The sequence below is a fragment of the Bufo gargarizans genome, chromosome 2 (assembly GCF_014858855.1).
Source record: "Bufo gargarizans isolate SCDJY-AF-19 chromosome 2, ASM1485885v1, whole genome shotgun sequence".
NCBI lineage: Eukaryota > Metazoa > Chordata > Amphibia > Anura > Bufonidae > Bufo > Bufo gargarizans.
This window is the reverse complement of record NC_058081.1, coordinates 573,345,922-573,365,194: the sequence shown is the minus strand read 5'-3', so window position 1 is coordinate 573,365,194 and position 19,273 is coordinate 573,345,922.

Here is a 19,273-nt window from a genome sequence, read left to right as displayed (position 1 = left end):
GTACTTTTGCAAACAAATCTGAACCTAGGAGGCAACAAGGGGCGTTACCACTGACCAGCAAACGGGCAAGCGCATCTTGGTTAGGGGCAAATCTAATATGGATGGTTTCTGTTGAAAAAAAAAAAAAAAAGGCAGCGTACTACTTTCCCATCCACTTCTACCCAAAGGCTGGTGTCCTTGGAGAGTAAATCAGGGGAGGCCATGTTTGCTGTGCACAACTGTCTTGGCTGCTCCAGTATCAATCAAAAACGGGGCTACTACTTTATCACCCAGAGTGAGGGATATCATTGGGCCAGACTGAATCTGCTAAAAAAAAAAAAATTAAAAGTAGAGCCGATACTGAATTTCCTGTTTCCTAATCTTGATCTAACTCCCCCCCCCCCACCTCCCCTGTCTGTGTTCTCCTTATGACAAAAAAAAACATGGGTGTCTGTGGGGACAGACAGTGATCCGGGCATGGTCAACATAGAATACAATCCTCTTGTATGGTGTGGACGAGGAGTACCACACACACCACAACACTCTCTCTTCTGGGATCTGGGTCCCACAGACTCTGCAGGCCCACCATAGGGTGGCAGACTTACTTTTTCCCTCACTTCAATGAGGCGTTTGACATCAGGACTGAAGCAATGCCAAAGGAACACTACCTATGGTTGGCACCACTGAACCACCCAATGCCGCTTGATGTTACTCTGAATTTTGGCTTACAGAAGTATCCAACTTTTCCTAACATGGAATTAATAGACTGGAAAACAGGACTTCTCATCTTCCATGGGAGTGTCTTATAACTAGGGGATGGGCACAAGGGCTGTCGTTGTCTGTAACGTCCACCCCTTTCAGTCGGACGCTCTGGTCCTCCTTCTTTCTGTCATTAGTATGCCAGCTGTCCATAAGAACAGAGCTCTGATGTGAAGCACAACACTTAACATGTAACACGTAACTTCAAACATTGAAACAAACAGATCTGACAATACAGACGTGAACACACAAAGGGCCCATAAGAAACTTTTTTATTGACTTCAATTTAAAAATAAAATAAATAAATAAATAAAAATCTACAGCTTAATCAATGCTGTTGGCACCAATAAAAACCAAAAGCTTCCAAGAAAAATAAAATAAAATCCTCAATGCGCATATTATTTAAAAAAACAAATATCGTACTCCATACGCATTCATATACATTTTCATGTACTCATTTTCATTAATAGCTCATAATCAGTCTTCACACATATTTGCCTCAACTACAACTCAAAGCCACGCCCATTCACATTCCACTGAATCATTTATGTCTTCCAACCCACATTGTTTCATCCCAAAACTTGCAGCACAGACATACACAGCTTTCCTGGAAACAGATAGCCACACCACACCCAGAATTGCTGATGGTCTGTCGCTGTAAGACAATATACATGTTATAATCATACAGTCATTTTGTTAAAAGCTGGATTCCCACAGTACACTGCTTGGGAAAGAAGAAAGAAAATTATTGAACAATTCTTTGTCTTGTATAATATATTACACATCACTTACTCTGCATCATTCCCTCATTCCCTTCCCCCCTTTTTCCTTCGCCTGCTCCCCTTATCTCAGGAATGTTTCTGTTAAGGTGGGGGAAGTGAGTCTCTGTAGCTCACACTGGATACAACACCTATCCATTAACTGACCATCTTTTACTGCTGTAATCTCTAGGATATTCCCTAGTTAAACACACACACATATTATTATTATTAGGGTAACAAAACTTAACCGGTTCGTTTCGGAACATTTAACACAAGCGCCGTTCTGATTGCAGACACTGGGGCACTTTCTTTCTTGTTAATGCCATCAATTAACATCTGGACACTGCTCCGTTTCTCACTCATTAGAACTCCCCCCCTCAAAATCACGGGAGTTCTGATGCCCACAGTCTGTAAGCTCTAACTTCACAGATTCTTACAGATCTTCATCCCTGTTGCCAGGGGGCAACCTTTGTCCGAGTCTACACTTTCTCTAACATTCTTTTTCACATTTTAACCTTCAATTCTTCCCTCGCTACTAGCTAGGGGCTGTATTTTCTCTTTCTTCATAATGCTGGGACTGACCCATATCAAAACAACAGTATTTCAGACTGTCACACACACAAAACAGAGGAGTGATCAGCACCTTTAGCCCTTTCTTCCGCAGACAAAGGACTCACCCTCCCCTCTGGTTTGCTCAAATCTGACTATCACATCTGACTAGTCAGCCGGGACTCCCCGCACGTCTTCCCCAAAACCAGGGGTCAGGCGGGCTCCGTCGCATCTTCCTGGGGTCAGGTCAGGTAGAGAATATCACCACAGTCTTCCCCTAGATCAAAAGGTCATGAGAGGTTCTACTATCTTCCTAGGGTCAGGTCAGGTAGTCTCCGCAGTCTTCCATTAGATCAAAAGGTCATACGGCTCTACGCATCTCCCTGGTCAGGTCAGCCGGAGTTCCTTTGTCCCACACCTCGGCGCTACAGCGCCTCCTTCCAAACCAGGAGGTTACTGTCCCCTCCCTTTGTCTGTGGTTTTACCGTCTGTGCTCAACTCACTCCTCACATAAATCACAGACACACAAACATATACACACCAGAGTGATCTATGATTTCAAACTATTGGTTCAATAGACTCTAAGCTTTCAGCATTACAGCAGACTACTATACTTACATCGGTACCACCTCACAGCAGACTGAGCTATCTGAGCATGACGAAGTAACTAGCAGAAAGGCAGATGAGATAAAAAGTTTTCTCACCTTTCTTTGAGGTTGCAATCCTCTCTCCTCTGCCGTTCGTCAAGCTCAGGGGCCCGTCTTGTCAGCTGTTTGACGCTACCTTCGCTCAGAGTCCAATCTGGGGTGCCATTTGTTAAAACCACCCTAAATTAGGGCATTTTAGATACACTCTGGTGTTCCAGATCAATGTACCCCCCCAGGGGTTAATATCCACGCGTGGCTGAGAGACTGAACACTGACACAGAAGTTGGTCAAAGCAATCTCTAACTTTAATTACATGGGGGTAAGCGTATATACATTTTCAGAAGAGGGCAGTCCTCACTGAGGCTAAAACATTGTTTCATTGGTCAAAAAGGAAGAAGAGATAAGAGAGAGAAGATAGCACCCTGGCTTCTGCGCACTGGGTCCTACTTTGGAATGTGAACTAGTGTAAACATCTGGTTACCATCGCCATTTTGTAATGGAGTTTATTCTAACAAGAATACTGCCTACGTCATATGTGACACTTCAAAGAGGTGCTTCTCTATAGGCAGTGAATAATATATACATATCATCAAGCCATATGATTGGCTTACGCATACCACCACACTCTATGGGACACCTGTAGAAAGATGAGAAATCAGACACTTCCCACAGCACAGCTCTTTGCCCCCCTCTCTCTCCTCTCCAGTCTTGAAACAAAGAGGGGGGTGGGTGGGCACTTGGAAGTAGAAAAAGTTAACTCATTACAATCCTAGATATACAAAATATAGAATAAAATTCACACATCTTTAACACTAGCAATGCAAAAACAGTGTATGAACAGCAGTAGTAAATCAATCACCCCCAGAGTTGGAACGGGGGAAAAGAAAATAGGCACTGTAGCTGAATAAGCAAATGATTTAATATACTAGGAGCAGTGTTAAAAACTCAGCGATAATGAAATCTTATATCGCTGAACCTAAAAGGCCCTGGTGCCATTACCAAACTGTCAGTTTCATCAGTTTGTAATAAATTCACTGATTTACAAAATTCCGCTATGAATGTTGTAACTGGTTGCTTTGCAAGCTTGTAGCGAATTAAATGCTGCCCTCTAAATGTAACAGTTCAGTACGTGCAGTAAATAAAATGTACTGATCACACAACTCTCACCAGCCACAATTCCCCTTCTCCAACCCCCTTAGGGTACTTTCACACTTGCGGCATAGAAATCCGGCGCTGCCTGCCGGATTCGTCAAAACGTATGCCAACTGATGGCATTTGTAATGATCAGGATCCTGATCCATCTTACAAATGCATTGAAATGCTGGATCCGTCTTTCTGGTGTCATCCGGAAAAAATGATCCAGTATTTATTTTTTTCAATTTTTTTTCGGTCTGCTCATGCGCAGACAGGAAGGATGGATCCAGCATTGCGGTATACTAATACGTTCCTAGGGAAAAGAAATGCCGGATCCGGCATTCAGGCAAGTGTTCCGTTTTTTTGGCCGGAGATAAAACCGCAGCATGCTACGGTATTGCCTTCATCCTGATCAGTCAAAATGACTGAACTGAAGACATCCTGATGCATCCTGAACGGAATGATCTCCATTCAGAATACATTAGGATAAAACTGATCAGTTATTTTCCAGTATTGAGCCCCTAGGACGGAACTCTATGCCGGAAAAGAAAAACGCTAGTGTGAAAGTACCCCTAGGCCTCTTTCACACGGACGAGATTTCCGCGCGGGTGCAACGCGTGAGGTGAACGCATTGCACCTGCACTAAATCCGGACCCATTCACTTCTATGGGGCTGTGCACATGAGCAGTGATTTTTCACGCATCACTTGTGCGTTGCGTTAAAATCGCAGCATGCGTTTTTCACGCAAAGCAGGCCCAATAGAAATGAATGGCGCTGCATGAAAATTGCAAGCATCCGCAAGTGTGGATGCGGTGCGATTTTCACACATGGTTGCTAGGAGATGATCAGGATAGGGATCCTATCATTATATTATTTTCTCTTATAACATGGTTATAAGGGAAAATAATAGGATTCTTAATACAGAAAGCTTACTAAAATAGGGCTGGAGGGGTAAAAAAAAAAATAATAATAATTTAACTCACCTTAATCCACTTGTTCGCGCAGCCCGGCTTCTCTTCTTTCTTCTTCTTTGCTGTGCAGGAGGAAAAGGACCTGTGGTGACGTCTGGCAGCGTTTGTCCTCCGCTCCGCTCAGCAGGCGGACACCTGAACGCTGCTTGCAGCGTTCGGGTGTCCGTCTGGCCGTGGAGGCAGTAGTAATGTAAAAACTCAAGCAAATAGCGTTGCAAAAAGGAATCTTTTAATAGACATATGCGGCTGTGTAAAATTCATGACGTTTCGGCCATACATTAGCCTTCATCAGACTACAGCAAAACAAAAGGAAAAAAAGAAAAAAAGAAAATAATATAAACACATCTTATATATACATATTTATATGGTGTGCCATGGCAAGTGACATAGAATGTGGCACATAGGTATAAAGCAGTGATTGGCCGTGGAGGCAAACGGATCCGGAAACGGGGACGGATCCGTTTGAAGTTGACACAATATGGCTCAATTTCAAACGGATCCGTCGCCCATTGACTTTCAATGTAAAGTCTGGACAGATCCGTCTGAAGCTACTTTCACACTTAGAATTTTTTCTACAATATAATGCAGACGGATCCGTTCTGAACGGATCCCATCGTCTGCATTATATGAGAGGATCCGTCTGGGCGGATCCGCTCTGAACGCAAGTGTGAAAGTAGCCTAAGGTGCTGAAAGTGAACTCAGAGAATTTACAACCAGATTCCACACTACAAAATGTGGCAGTGTGTGTTGAAAGAGAAAAAAATTGGCTACAAAAGTGTCAGATTGGCATCTCTCTATTCAGGAGATTTAGGCCCCATTCATACTAATGTATTTTTAGTCACATCCGATCAGAATTTTTTTGTGGATTGGATGTGGACTCATTCATTTCAATGGGGTCGCAAAAAATGCTGTCTGCATCTGTATGTCCGTTCTGTACTCCCGCATAAGAGATAGAACATGTCCTATTCTTGTCCTTTTTGCTGATAAGAATAGGCTCTGTTACAATGGGTCTGCAAAAAAAGCGGACGCAACACAGATGACATCTGTATTTTTTGTTGATCCGCGTTTTAGCTGCAAAATACATATGGTTGTGTGAATGCACCATAATTTGCACGTTATGCCGGCATAATTGTGTGACGTAGGTGTTGGCAGGATAAGGGCAGAGACTGTGACCAATGTCTGTGCCGTAAAAGCGATATATCATGTGTTGCAGATGCCGTTCATCTTGCGCTGTGCCAAACCGTATTATTGATAAATTGTCTCCTACAGAAATCGCACAAAGTGACACTCCACTTGCAGAATCTTCCTTTATCCTTAGGAACAAAGCTTGCATTCACTCAGGCAGTGACTCCGGGAATACCCGTCCGCACCAATTGTCTTGCTCACAGATATTTTTAGGCTTCTATACTTGTATCCTTTGTGTTCACAGCTGCAAATGTTCTCCCGATAATTCATGACTAATGAGCGCAACGTAATGTATGCCGATTGCAGCATGTCCATGTGTGGTAGCAGAACATGTTAGGCTACTTTCACACTAGTGGCAGGACGGATCCGACAGGCTGTTCACCCTGTCGGATCCGTCCTGCCGCTATTTCCCTGTGCCGCCGGACTGCCGCTCCGTCCCCATTGACTTCGGCGTAGCACGGCAGTGCACAGCGAGAGGCCGCCGGACTAAAAGTACTGTATGTCTGACTTTTTAGTCCGGCGGCCTATCACCACGCACTGCCATGCTGTGCTGGAGCCCTGCCTCCATCCCCATTATAGTCAATGGGGACGGAGTGGAAGTCCGGTGGCACAGCGAAATAGCGGCAGGACGTATCCGACAGGGTGAACTGCCTGTCGGATACGTCCTGCTGCTAGTGTGAAAGTACCCTTAGACTGATATGGGGGCAACCTAGAATAACTGTGGGTGGGGGGATGCAGGTTGTAAAGCAGCATCTGTATACTCATCCACTGTGAATAGCAGCCATAACAATATTTGCAGAGCACAGCGTCCATTCATGCAGCAAATTACACCGCATCCGGCTTCTGGATTTGTATGTTACTGGTGGGTCACTGGATCCACATAATGATAACACCAAAAAGGATCATTCTACACAAAACAGTGTCCTCACCACCAAGTGTAGCCAAGAACGGTGATTTATAATGATCAGCCAAGTACTATAGACAACATGATGGTGGCACATGCCATTCTGCGGCTGCTTCTATTCTGGGATGTGGACTAGGGTTGCCACCTTTCCCAACAAAAAATACCAGACACATTAAGCCACTCCCAAAAGGGGTGTGGTTGTGGGGTGTGGCTTAATACTAGGGGTTAAGTCACTATGTCATAATGTGGCTCCCATTATTAACAGTGCCCCCCAGTAAAATTAATGCCTCCATTAGTGCCCCCCAGAATGGATAATGCCCCTATTAGTGCCCCCAGTAACAGTAATGCCTCTATTAGTGGCCCCCAGTAACAGTAATGCCTCTATTAGTGCCCCCCAGTTATAGTAATGCCTCTATTAGTGCCCCCCTAGAATTAATAATGCCTCCATTAGTGCCCCCAGTAATAGTAATGCCTAGTGCCCCCAGTAATAGTAATGCCTCCATTAGTGCCCCCACTAATAGTAATGCTCCAATTAGTGCCCCCCAGATTTAATAATGCCCTCATTAGTGCCCACTAGAATTAAAAGTGCCCTCAGTAATAGTAATGCTTCCATTAGTGCCCCTCAGAATTAATAATACCTCCATGAGTGCCCCCCAATAATATTAATGCCCCATTAGTGCCCCCCAGAATTAATAGTGCCCCCATTAAAGCCCCTCCCAGTAATATTGATGCCCCCCGTAGTGCCCCCCAGTAATAGTAATGCTGCTTCTTTTCTCTGTGCAAAAAAACCCCCTCACCTCATCCATTTGATCACGCCGCTGTAAACACTCGCTGCAGACTGGAAGCTCAGGACAGGACCTGCGCTCCAGCGTGATGTCTCGCAGGTCCATCCTGTGATCAAATGGAGGAGGTGAGTTATTTTTTCCTTAACACAAGGGGGGTTGGGGGGAGATTAATTAAAGGCTGTACTAATGACTGCTCCATAATGGAAGCGCTCATTGGTAGCAGTCCTTATAGGAAAAGACCAGCAATTATTATTGCCGGTAGAAACTAATTACCACCACTGGCAGGGGCACTAAATTACCGGCTTGGATACAGGCCGGGTGGCAACCCTAATCGTTGACCTATGCAACAATTTTATCTGCCAGTTAAAACCAGATAGTAATACTTCTCCTTTTTTATAATCTCTTTTTATTTTCTTATTACAGATTATTATTTTTCTTATTACAGATTTTTTTATTTTATTTTCTGAACATTAATATGGGGGCGGCCATCTTGGCTGACGTGTTCTTAACAGCATTTACAAAGCATTAAAAATAATTGCTTTACATGCAATGTAATTACATTACATTACATGCAATGATCTCCTTCACAGTATGGGGAGGAGCTATCACCATTACCATCGCTCATCCCCATACTGAATCATTGTTTGCCGGCAGCAGATCGTGATTACACAGCATGATCTACCACCGACAAATGAGGATTTTTAAGCCTGCTAAAAGCTTTCAATTACCCAATGAATCAGGTAATCGGCAGCAGTATTACATTGCCAGATCATCGCTAATGAGCGTTCATACAAACACCTATTAGAGATTATCTTAACAATTATCTGCAGGTGTAATAAAGTTTGAAGGGGTTGCATTAATAAATAGCATTTATCATATAGAGAAAGTTAATACCAGCCACTTCCTAATGTATTGTTATAATCCATATTGCTTCCCTTTGCTGTCTGGATTCATTTTTCCATCACATTATAACACGCTCGTTTACATGGTTACGACCATCCTTCAATCCATCAGCAGTGGCCATGCTCGCACACTAAAGAGAAAAGCACCAGCCTATGTGAGCTCTAACGGTCCCGGCCACCAGAGAAGTCGGCACTTTTTTCTATAGTGTGCAAGCACGGCCACTGCTGATGGATTGTAGGGTGGTGCAATCTCTCTGCTTTTAAGACAGATAGTGAAACCTCATAAAATACTTATTAATTAACATTTACCATATGCCTACTTTATGTTGGCATCATTTTGGTAATGTAATTTTATTTTTATAGAGCGTTAGAATGTTTGGAATTTTAGAAGCAATTTTTTAACTTTTCGAGATATGTTTCTAAATCAACTTTTTTAAGGACCAGTTCAGTTCTGAAGTGACTTAATAGAACTGACATAATAGAAACCACCCATAAATTAACCCATTTTAGAAACTACACCCCTCAAAGGTATTCAAAACTCTTTGTTGTTGTTTTTAATTTTTTAAAGAAATGTTGTTAACCCTTTAAGTATTCCACAGGAATGAAAGTAAAATGGTGAATTTTTGATTTAAATCCATTTTTCCCTGTAATACACCATGGGTTAACAACAAAACAAACATCAGTATTTATTACACTGATTGTGCAGTCTGTAAACTGCTATATGGGCACTCGGCATGGCTCAGAAGGAAAGGAGCGCCATATGGTTTTTGGAGGTCAGAGTTTGCTGGAATGGTCTTGAGGAACCATGTTGCATTTGAGGAGACCCCGAGGTACCCCCACAGTAAAAAAACCCAAAAAGTGACCACATTTTGGAAACTACACAACCCAAGGACTTTTTAAATAGTGTAGTGAGCCCTTTGACCCAACAGGCGTTTCATAAAATTTATAACATTTGGTTGTGAAAATGAAAAAAATACTTTTTACAGGAAAATGGTGCTTTAAGCCCAAACTTTCTTTTTTCACGAAGTATAACAAGATATCACCCCACGATTTGCTACCCATTTTCTCCCCAACACCCCAATTGTGGTTGTAAACTGTTATTTGGGAATATGCCATAGAATTTGCTGAAATGGTTTTTAAGAGCGATAACTTTTTTATTTTTGTTGACTGAGCTGCAGTTTTTATTGGCACCATTTTGGCTTTTTATCTAATTTTTTGAGAGGTGAGGTCACAAAAAAAAACAGTTTGGCGTCATTTTTTTTACGCCGTTCACTTGATGGGGTAGATCATGTGATATTTTTATAGATCTGGTCGTTACGGACATGGCAATACCAAATATGTCTATTTATTTATTTATTTTTTACGTTTTACACAATAAGTGCATTTTTATGAGTTGGCATTTTCTTAGAGCCATATTTTTTTTATTTTCCTGGCTATGGTCTTGTGCGAGGGCTTATTTTTTTCGGGATGTGGTGATGTATTCATTGGTACCATTTTGGGGTACATGCAGCTTTTTGATCGATTGATATTATGTTTTTTGTGAGGTTAGGTGACTAAAAAAAGCTATTTTGGTGTAATATTTTTTTTACGACATTTACCTATCCATTAGGTAGATCATGCAATATTTTTATAAATTCGGTCGTTATGGACCCGACAATACCAAATATGTCTATTTTTTTCTATTTTGGGGAAAAAGGCTTTTTTTTACGTGTGAAACTTTTATTTTTCTAAAACACTTTTTTATTTTAACTTTTTTATTCTATCCCCCAAAAGGTCCTACAAGGGGTACATTAACAATTTTTTTTTTTTTTACTATTGATTTCTCGTGTAGATGTGAAGCAAACTTAAAGGTCCCTTTACATGGAGCAGAGCAGCAGACTATTCTTCTCAACAATCTGCTGCTTGCTAGTGGAGCACATGCAGCAAACTCCTCTAGATTATCGGGTGGAGCTATCACTAATACCATCGCTCTTCCCCAAACTGACTTGTTGTTTGCCGGCAGCAGGTTGTGTTAACACAGCATTATCTGTTGTTGGTAAACAAAAATGTTTGTGTACGCACAATGTTTTGCTCATTCATCGGGTAATCAGAGGCACATTTACACCGCCAGATAATCGTTAATGAGCGTTCCTATGTAAGGAGCCTTTTATTCTGCATGTAATGATACCACCTCTGTGTATAGATAAGCAGGTAACTGCAGTGAAGTGCTCTGTATAGACCAAGAAGTGGCGCCAATAATTAGGGTTAGTGACCAGTGCGAAAACTGCAGGAGTTTAGTTTTAGTTTGAATATAAAAAGCGACAAGGAAAATGAAAAGTAGCATCACCGAAAATTCTTTAAGCATATGCTAAAGATAAAAAACTGATTTAAACTATAGGTCATTTTCTGATGACACATTCCTTTAAATGAGTTCAGTGTGACAGCTCCCATGGTGGGGGCAGGGTGACTGGCTGATACCTGTGAGCAGTTGTCATGGAGCCTCCGTGCATCAAAGTTTTATCACTGAGCTCCGAGACTTTATGTTTAAATGTCATATAATAATTGGAAAATCCTGAGCGCAGTAAGGAGAGAAGACTTGGAAAAGAAATCTATAACTCAGCGGAGAATGGAACCGCTAGAAGAAGGATCGGGGGACGCTATGAGGAGGAGGAGGGTCTGCTTACTAAACCTTAGATGACAGTAGGCGCAAGGCACATAGAATAGCGTCATTAATCTTCTTTGTAAAAGCTCCTGCTCTCTGTAACATAAGCAGTGCGCCCATACAGTGGTTGTCTATGCCGAAAATAGAGAAACACTTTTGTTTTTTCCCTTTTACCACAAGCCTCATTGTCTGCACCCATTGTCTATAGATGTATTACCAGCGGCCTAGCTGCCATTTGTCATCAAACCTTCTGGTCCCAGTTATCATCAGATTATAATCCACTGGTACCAGTTATTACCAGACAGTAACCCAGTGGTGCTAATGCAACGTGCGCCTCCCCCCAGGGCCCCTCTATTTTGCGTCCCAGGTTTAGTAGGAATGCCGAGTGGTGTAGTGCGGCCTAAATGTCTCTATGTGTGTCACGGTGCTCCTACCTGGATACCGCTAGACCAGACCTTGAAATGAAGTTCAATGGCAGCTTTACTTGAATAAACGTTTCTCCAAACTGTTTTCAGGCTTTGTCTTGGTTCCAGCAGGCTTTAGCATGAACTGGATGGCATACTCAACTCTGCTTTCTCGCTTTCTCTCTGCTGACAAGCTAGCTTAATGACCTTGATTTCTTCTTTATGCTGCACCTCTCTCCTTAGTCGGACTTTGGTTCTGCCAGAGGACTATGCCCTTGGCTTCTGAGGCTTCAAATGTCTTCCTCCATGGCCTGCATAGCTTAGGATGCTTACTAGGGAAGACTAGAACTGAGTCTAACTGGTCCCCACCCTTCCTGAAGGAAATAGGAATAGCCCACTTCTCTAGAGAGGGGGGTTAGAATGGAATGCAAAACTCAATTCTATCTAAGTACAGCTCTGCCATATTTGCTGCCACCTGCTGGTGAACCAGGTGTATTTCATAAACATAACCGTTGCATAAAGATTAGGAATGCACAGTGTGGAGGACCTGTCAACAATACATAGGATGACATTTTGTTAGCCCAATAAAGTCAGTAGCAGGTCGCAGGAGTGGTAACACCACTCTGGGGTGTTATACTAATTATTACCAGAACATAACCCAGTTGTGCTAGTTATCACCAGATCATAACCTATTGGTGCTAATTATTGCCAGATCATAACCCAGTGGTGCTAATTATTACCAGATCATAACCTAATGGTGCTAATTGTTGCCAAATCATAACCCAGTGGTGTTAATTATCAACAGAACGTAACACAGTGATTTCCAGATCATAACCCAGTGGTGCTAATTATTACCAGATCATAACCCAGCGGTGCTATTTATTACCAGATTATAACCCAGCGGTGCTATTTATTGCCAGATCATAACCCAGTGGTGCTAATTATTACTAGACTATAACCCAGTGGTGCTAATTATTACTAGACCATAACCCAGCGGTGCTAATTATTGCCAGATCATAACCCAGTGGTGCTAATTATTACTAAACTATAACCCAGTGGTACTAATTATTACTAGACTAGAACCCAGTGGTGCTAATTATTACTAGACCATAACCCAGCGGTGCTAATTATTGCCAAATCATAACCCAGTGGTGCTAATTATTGCCAGATCATAACCCAGTGGTGCTAATTATTGCCAGATCATAACCCAGTGGTGCTAATTATTGCCAGATCATAACCCAGTGGTGCTAATTATTACCAAACCATAACCCAGTGGTGCTAATTATTAACAGACCGTAACCCAATGGTGCTAATTATTACCACAACGTAACACAGTGGTGTTAATTATTAACGGACCATAACCCAGTGGTGCCAGTTATTACCAGACTGTAATGCACTGTGCTGATTGCAGCCAGACTTTAACCCACTAGTGGCAGTTATTACTAGAATCTAATCCACTGGTGTGATTTTTATTAGATTCTAACCCACTGGTCCCAGTAATCACCACATTCTAACCCATTGGTGCTATTTACTACAGTCTGTAATCCACTGCTGCCAGTTATTACTAGCCTCTAATCTACTAGTAAGACTAGTTTTACATATGGGGTACCAGCTTCCTGCAGGATGTTCCCCCATAGAATGTTGGCAATCAGCAGACAAAAACTGCTGTGATTCTTGGCATATATGCCGGGTTGCGGCTGGATCTCCTCCAGACCCCATTATCGTTAATGGGGCCGGTGGGCATTCTGGTAGCATCTAGCAATGCTGGAATGCTGTGCCGCAAATGTGAAAGTAGCCCAACAAATGTCACTAGACTAGTCACAGTACAATTTTCACCCCGCACATCCGGATTATCTAGGCCATAGCCGGGAATGTGCAGTAGACGTGGCCTTGAGCCGTACCACCTGGAAGTACCTTTTATCATTTATTCCTAATCTGAATATAGAATGTCGTTTTATTAAAATCAGTGACCCTGACCCCTCTCCCACTGCTCCCATCTGATGTGAGCGCTTCTGAGGACTCTGCTCATTATTCTGCAGCTCTTTATTTTCAAGCACTGGGATCCAGCAAAGAGCTAAAGCCTTGTATCATCACGCTATAATTAAGTTTACAGCCCTTTCTTTTGTTATAAAACATTTAATTAGAAGCAAGAAGCAGACGTATGACACTCTGAGGTCTCCTAGGACTATATCGTCAACATCAAGACAGCATTAGTGATGTCAGAGTGACTGCAATTTACTTTATGACTATGGGTAAATGGATGGTGGCAGGTGGTAAAAATACATTGTTTTTATGTTGTCTTTATGTTGAAAGTACTTGTCATTTCATATTTTCATCCCAAGAGCTGTAACTTTTTTATTTTTCCATCTCTGAAGTCATATGAGGGCTTGTTTTTTTTGTTTTGGAGGACAATTTGTAGTTTTTAATGGCACCATTTTGGGGTACACTTAACTCATTGATTAACTTTTATTAACTGTTTATGGGGCAGATGGGAAAAAAAAACAGCAATACTGCCACCGGGTTTCACATGATAAATTTTGCAGTGTTGATATTTTTGCATAAATAACACGATAATTTTTTTTGCTGCGTCAGTACAATTAGTGATACATACATACATGTTTTTTTTATGTTTTACTACTTTTGCACAAAAAAACTAAAGAGAATGTTTTTTGCATCATAACATCCCAAGACCCATATTTTTTTTATTTTTCTTTCTACAGAGCTGTGTGAGGGTTGGATTTTTGAAGGACGACTTTTACTTTATCTTTTCATTGGTATCACTTTGGGGATACATAACAAATTTTGATCACTTTCTATTTTGCCTTTTTTTTGTTGGTGGTGAATATGAAAAAAACTGTAATTATGGCATGTTTTTTTTAAAGGCATTCACCGTACAATGATGTTTTACTTAATAAATCTTTTTTTTCATTTTTTAACCATTTACTAATCTCACCAGGAGACTTTAATTGGTGATCTTTTGATAGTTTCCATAATAAATTTGTATTGCTAATACAGTACAAATGTATTGCGTATTTGACTATCATGCTATACTAACAGTCACCAGCAGGTTGAGCCAGAGAGGCACAGCCTGCTAGGAATACACTGCTGGCAACTCTGAGCCATCACTTATTCTGGGCCTACCATGCAAAGAGATTGGCACACCGCAATTTCATTTATTGGGTGCCGATGGGAGACAGAGGGAACTCCTTCCCTCTAAACCACTCACATGCCACACTATTGACGGCGGCATCTAGGGGGTTAAACGGCCGGGATTGGTGCTCCTGCCAGTCCTGGTCGTTAGAGCAGAGGCAAAGCTCTCATGTGACAGCCAAGCCCCAGCACTTATTCTAGGCCGCCAAAAAAGGCGGTCTAGAATAAAGTCCATTAATTGCCATCACAAAGTATTGGTGGTCATCAAGGAGTTAATTAATTTTTTGTGATGTTAGATTTAATTTTCTATGTCACTATCTATATTTAAAAAAAAATCCAAACTAAAACTACATCAGATTTTCACACAAGTCATAGAAGAAGATAAAGACAACCAAATCAAACAAATGCGTCAAAAATATTGGAATATTGGTCATTTATTTATTGAGGAATATGATCCAATATCACGTCTGTGAGTGGCAAAAGTATGTGAACCTTTGCTTTCAGTATGTGGTGTGACCCCCTTGTGCAGCAATAACTGCAAGTACACGTTCCTGGTAACTGTTGATTAGTCCTGCACATCGGCTTGGAGGTATTTGAGCCTATTCTTCTGTACAAAACAGCTATAACTCTGTTATGTTAGTGGGTTCCCTCCCACGAACTGCTGGCTCCAGGTCCTTCCACCTCATTTCTATTGGATTAAGGTCAGGACTTTGACTTTTGCCATTCCAAAACTTGCCTGCTTTATTCATATTGATGACCTATCCTCAGGATAAGGCCTCATGCACACGGCCGTGTTCCGCGGCCTAGAGCGGACCGTGGAAACCTGGCCGGGATTCCTCCTGAGAGCATGAGCGCACGGCGTCATTGGTTGCTATGACGCCGTGCGCTTCATGCAGCCGCTGCTGTACAGTAATACACTATACTAGGGGGTCAGACTCCTGGCACCCCTGCCGATCAGCTGTTTGAAGAGACCGCAGTGCTCATATGAGTGCTGCCTTCTCTTCATTGTTTACCTGCTCAATGTCACTACCGCAGCGGTGAGCAGGTGTAATTACACTTAAGCTGTCCCATTTACTTCAATGGGATGGCTTTGTAGTATACACTTGAATAGGCGGGAGCCATCCCATTAAAGTGAATGGGGACACCATAATTGTACTAACATCTGGTCACCTCTGTAGTTGCGACAATGAAGAGAAGGCAGAGCTCTCACAAGCGCAGCCTTCTCTTCAAACAGCTGATCGGCGAGGGTGCTGGGAGTTGGACCGCGCTGATCTGATATTGATGACCTATCCTGAACAGGGTTGCCAACCGTCCAGAAATTTCTGGACAGTCCGTATAAATAGATGACTTTTTTCCTTTGTGCATGAAAATAAATAGATGTGTCTGTGATTTTTTTTTTGAGGCTGGTGGTTCTTGACTAGATTATTTTGGTGGTAATTATCATCATTTTACATCTCACAGCACATGCTGGCAATGAGGTGTTATCAGTATATTGGGTTATAGACATGTATTACTTATAATATTTATCATGCATTATGGTTTTCCAATTTGTCCATAAAAAATATTGTCTGTCAGTGATTTTGGGATTAGTTGTACAGAAATAAGAAAAATTCTGGTTAGCATCCATGATCCAGAGGATAGGTCACTCATGGGGAGAGTAATAATAATAATATTACATTTCCTCCCTTTGTACACAATCTGCTTTGCTTGGATTGGTGGATTCCAAACTCTTTAGAGATTTTTTTTAACCTTTTCCAGTCTGATGAGCATCAACAACTTTTCCTTTGAGGTTCTCAGAAATCCTTTTTATTCGTGCCATGATACACTTCCACAAATATGTCTTGTGAAGATGAGACTTTTTATAGATCCCTGTTCTTTACATAAAACAGATCACCAGATTGGAGATTCTATTGGTTGAAAACACCTGACTCTAATTTCAACTTCAAATTATCTGCTAAACCTAAAGGTTCACCTTCTTTTGCCACTCATAGACATGTGATATTGGATCAATTTCATACATAAATAAATTACCAAGTTTAATATTTTTCTCTAAACCAATCGAAAAAAAAATTAGTCATCAACCAACTTTTATATTTAGAGAGAAACGATTGAACACCGTGACAGAAGAGGACAACTTCAGGACTGCTAATTACTAGAACATTCTCTGTGACAATATTGTATATGTATAGACATCCTTTCTCTCCTATCTGCTCTAGTGCATTTTCAGTAACGCTCAGGAGATGAAGGATAATAGGAGGAATCATCTCATGGTGAAGCTCTGGGTCTGGCTCTGATGGGCTGGTGTCCTTGGCTTAACTAACGTTTCTGCAGCACTCAAGGTTGAATTTGCCTTTTTTGTGATGCATTGTTAGGAAAGGACTTGAATAGAGACAAGAAATGGAACCTTAGCATGTGAGAGGATTATCCACGAGAGAGTAAAGATATGCAAGATGTAGTGATCATATAGCTCTGACCCTTTCAGCCATAGATCTAGTCAGTGGGGGTGTGAGAGGTAGTCTCATGGGTGATTGTGTGCCTAAAGGTTCCTTTAAACGGGACGATTTTACAGTAGATTGTTGGGAAGGAAATGTTCCTTCCCGACAATCTGCTGATCACTAGAGGAAGAGACAATCAGTGATCTCCTCCAGAGTATGGGGTGGAGCAATTGCTAATGCCATTGCCCTTCCCTATAAGGACTCTTTGTCTGCCGGCAGGATATTGGGTCACGATTTGCTGCCGATAAACAATCATTTTTGCGTGCGCACAAATGATCGGATTATTAATCAGCAGTACATTTACACCGCCCGATCATCGCTAAAGAGCATTACTAAGGCTCCTATCACACGATCGTGGTGGATTGTCTCCGGATGCGTTCAGGGTGTGTTCAGTGAAACTCGCACCATTTTGAAAACAACATCTCCTAGCAACCATCAGTGAAAAACGCATTGCATCAGCACTTGCTTGCGGATGCAATGCGTTTTTTACTGAAGCCCCATTCACTTCTTTGGGGTCAGGGCTGCGTAAAAAACGCAGAATATAGAACATGCTGCGTTTTTCACGCAACGCAGAACTGATGTGTGGAAAAAAAGGCTCATGTACACAGACCCATTGAAATTAATGGGTCAGGATTCAAGGTGGGTGCTATGCGTTCACGTCACGCATTGCACCCGCGCTGCAAACTCGCTCGTGTGAAAGAATGCTGGTTAGCGATAATCTGTGCGTGTAAAGGGCTGACAGATGGAGTAGAAGCAGGACTTACAAGGCCCTCTTAAATGGGCTGTCTTTTGTTGAAACATTCAGTCTTACGAACAATCGTTTGTTATCATTACTTTGTGTTAAAAGATCCAGTAATCAACTGACGTATGTTGCTGACCAAATCTTTTATGCAGATGTTAAAATCATAGGTAGTCAGCGACACATTGCCTCCTGTAACCAGGTTTGTGCCCCCAACAACAATGAAACCGTTTGGTCACATACAGTCATGTAAAGTGCTCCAGGTATACGGTGCTCAATGAGCACTGATTTACTCATTATATTTTCAGTCGGAGTGTATTAGGTGCAGGAATTTTGCAATACAAAAGGACCCTCTGTGCGTTGGATGAGAGATGAACTCCATGATAAATAACATGGTCAACAAGAAGAAGCTGCTTCCTATTTGAAAACCCTGGAGCTTTGAATATCAGTTCTACACAGGAGTAGGGTTATCCTCATTTGTGGCTGCGGGTTCTGATAAAATAAATGATACATACAATACAGGAGACCCATAGAACTCTTCACCATCATTCTAATCAGCATTCTAATGTATAAGGAGGATGCAATGAATTATGGTCTTTTACTGTATGTCTTTGGGCGGGTTCTCACCAGCGTTAGGAATTCCGTTATAGTGTTCCGTTATAACAGAGTTACCCATTATATAACAGAGCTATAACGGAATATAACAAAATTTTGGGGCAGAAAGTAAAACGTAAGCCTTTAAAGGCATTCCAATTTGCTCCGTCTTAATATATTTCTAAGGGCACATATAATGGTTCAGTTTTTTTCCACTATGCATGACGGGGGAAAAAAAGTCCTGTCGACAGGATTTTTTTTCTGTCATGCATAACAGAAAAAAATGTTGGACCGGACACTGTTGCTATACATTTAGGTATTTGCTATTTACATGATGCATTATATCTCTCTGCACTTAAGTGTGCCATGTACTTGCATTAATGTATGACACGCTATGTTTTATATGTAATGTGATGTATTATATGTGCTGTGTGGTTCTTATACTGCAGTGAAACCCGGGAGAAGGTATTGTATTAGGAAAACGCTTTGTGTACAAAGGCCCTGTACATAGCTGTGAAATGGTGGGAAATGTGGTAGGTAGCCTGTGATGATATATCACCATGGGGCGGGGGGGGGGGGGGGGGGGGGTTGGGAATCATATACCTTGGGTAGGATTCAGTGGACATTGCAGATGAGACACATTGTTGTAATGCACTGTAAACATGAAGATACTG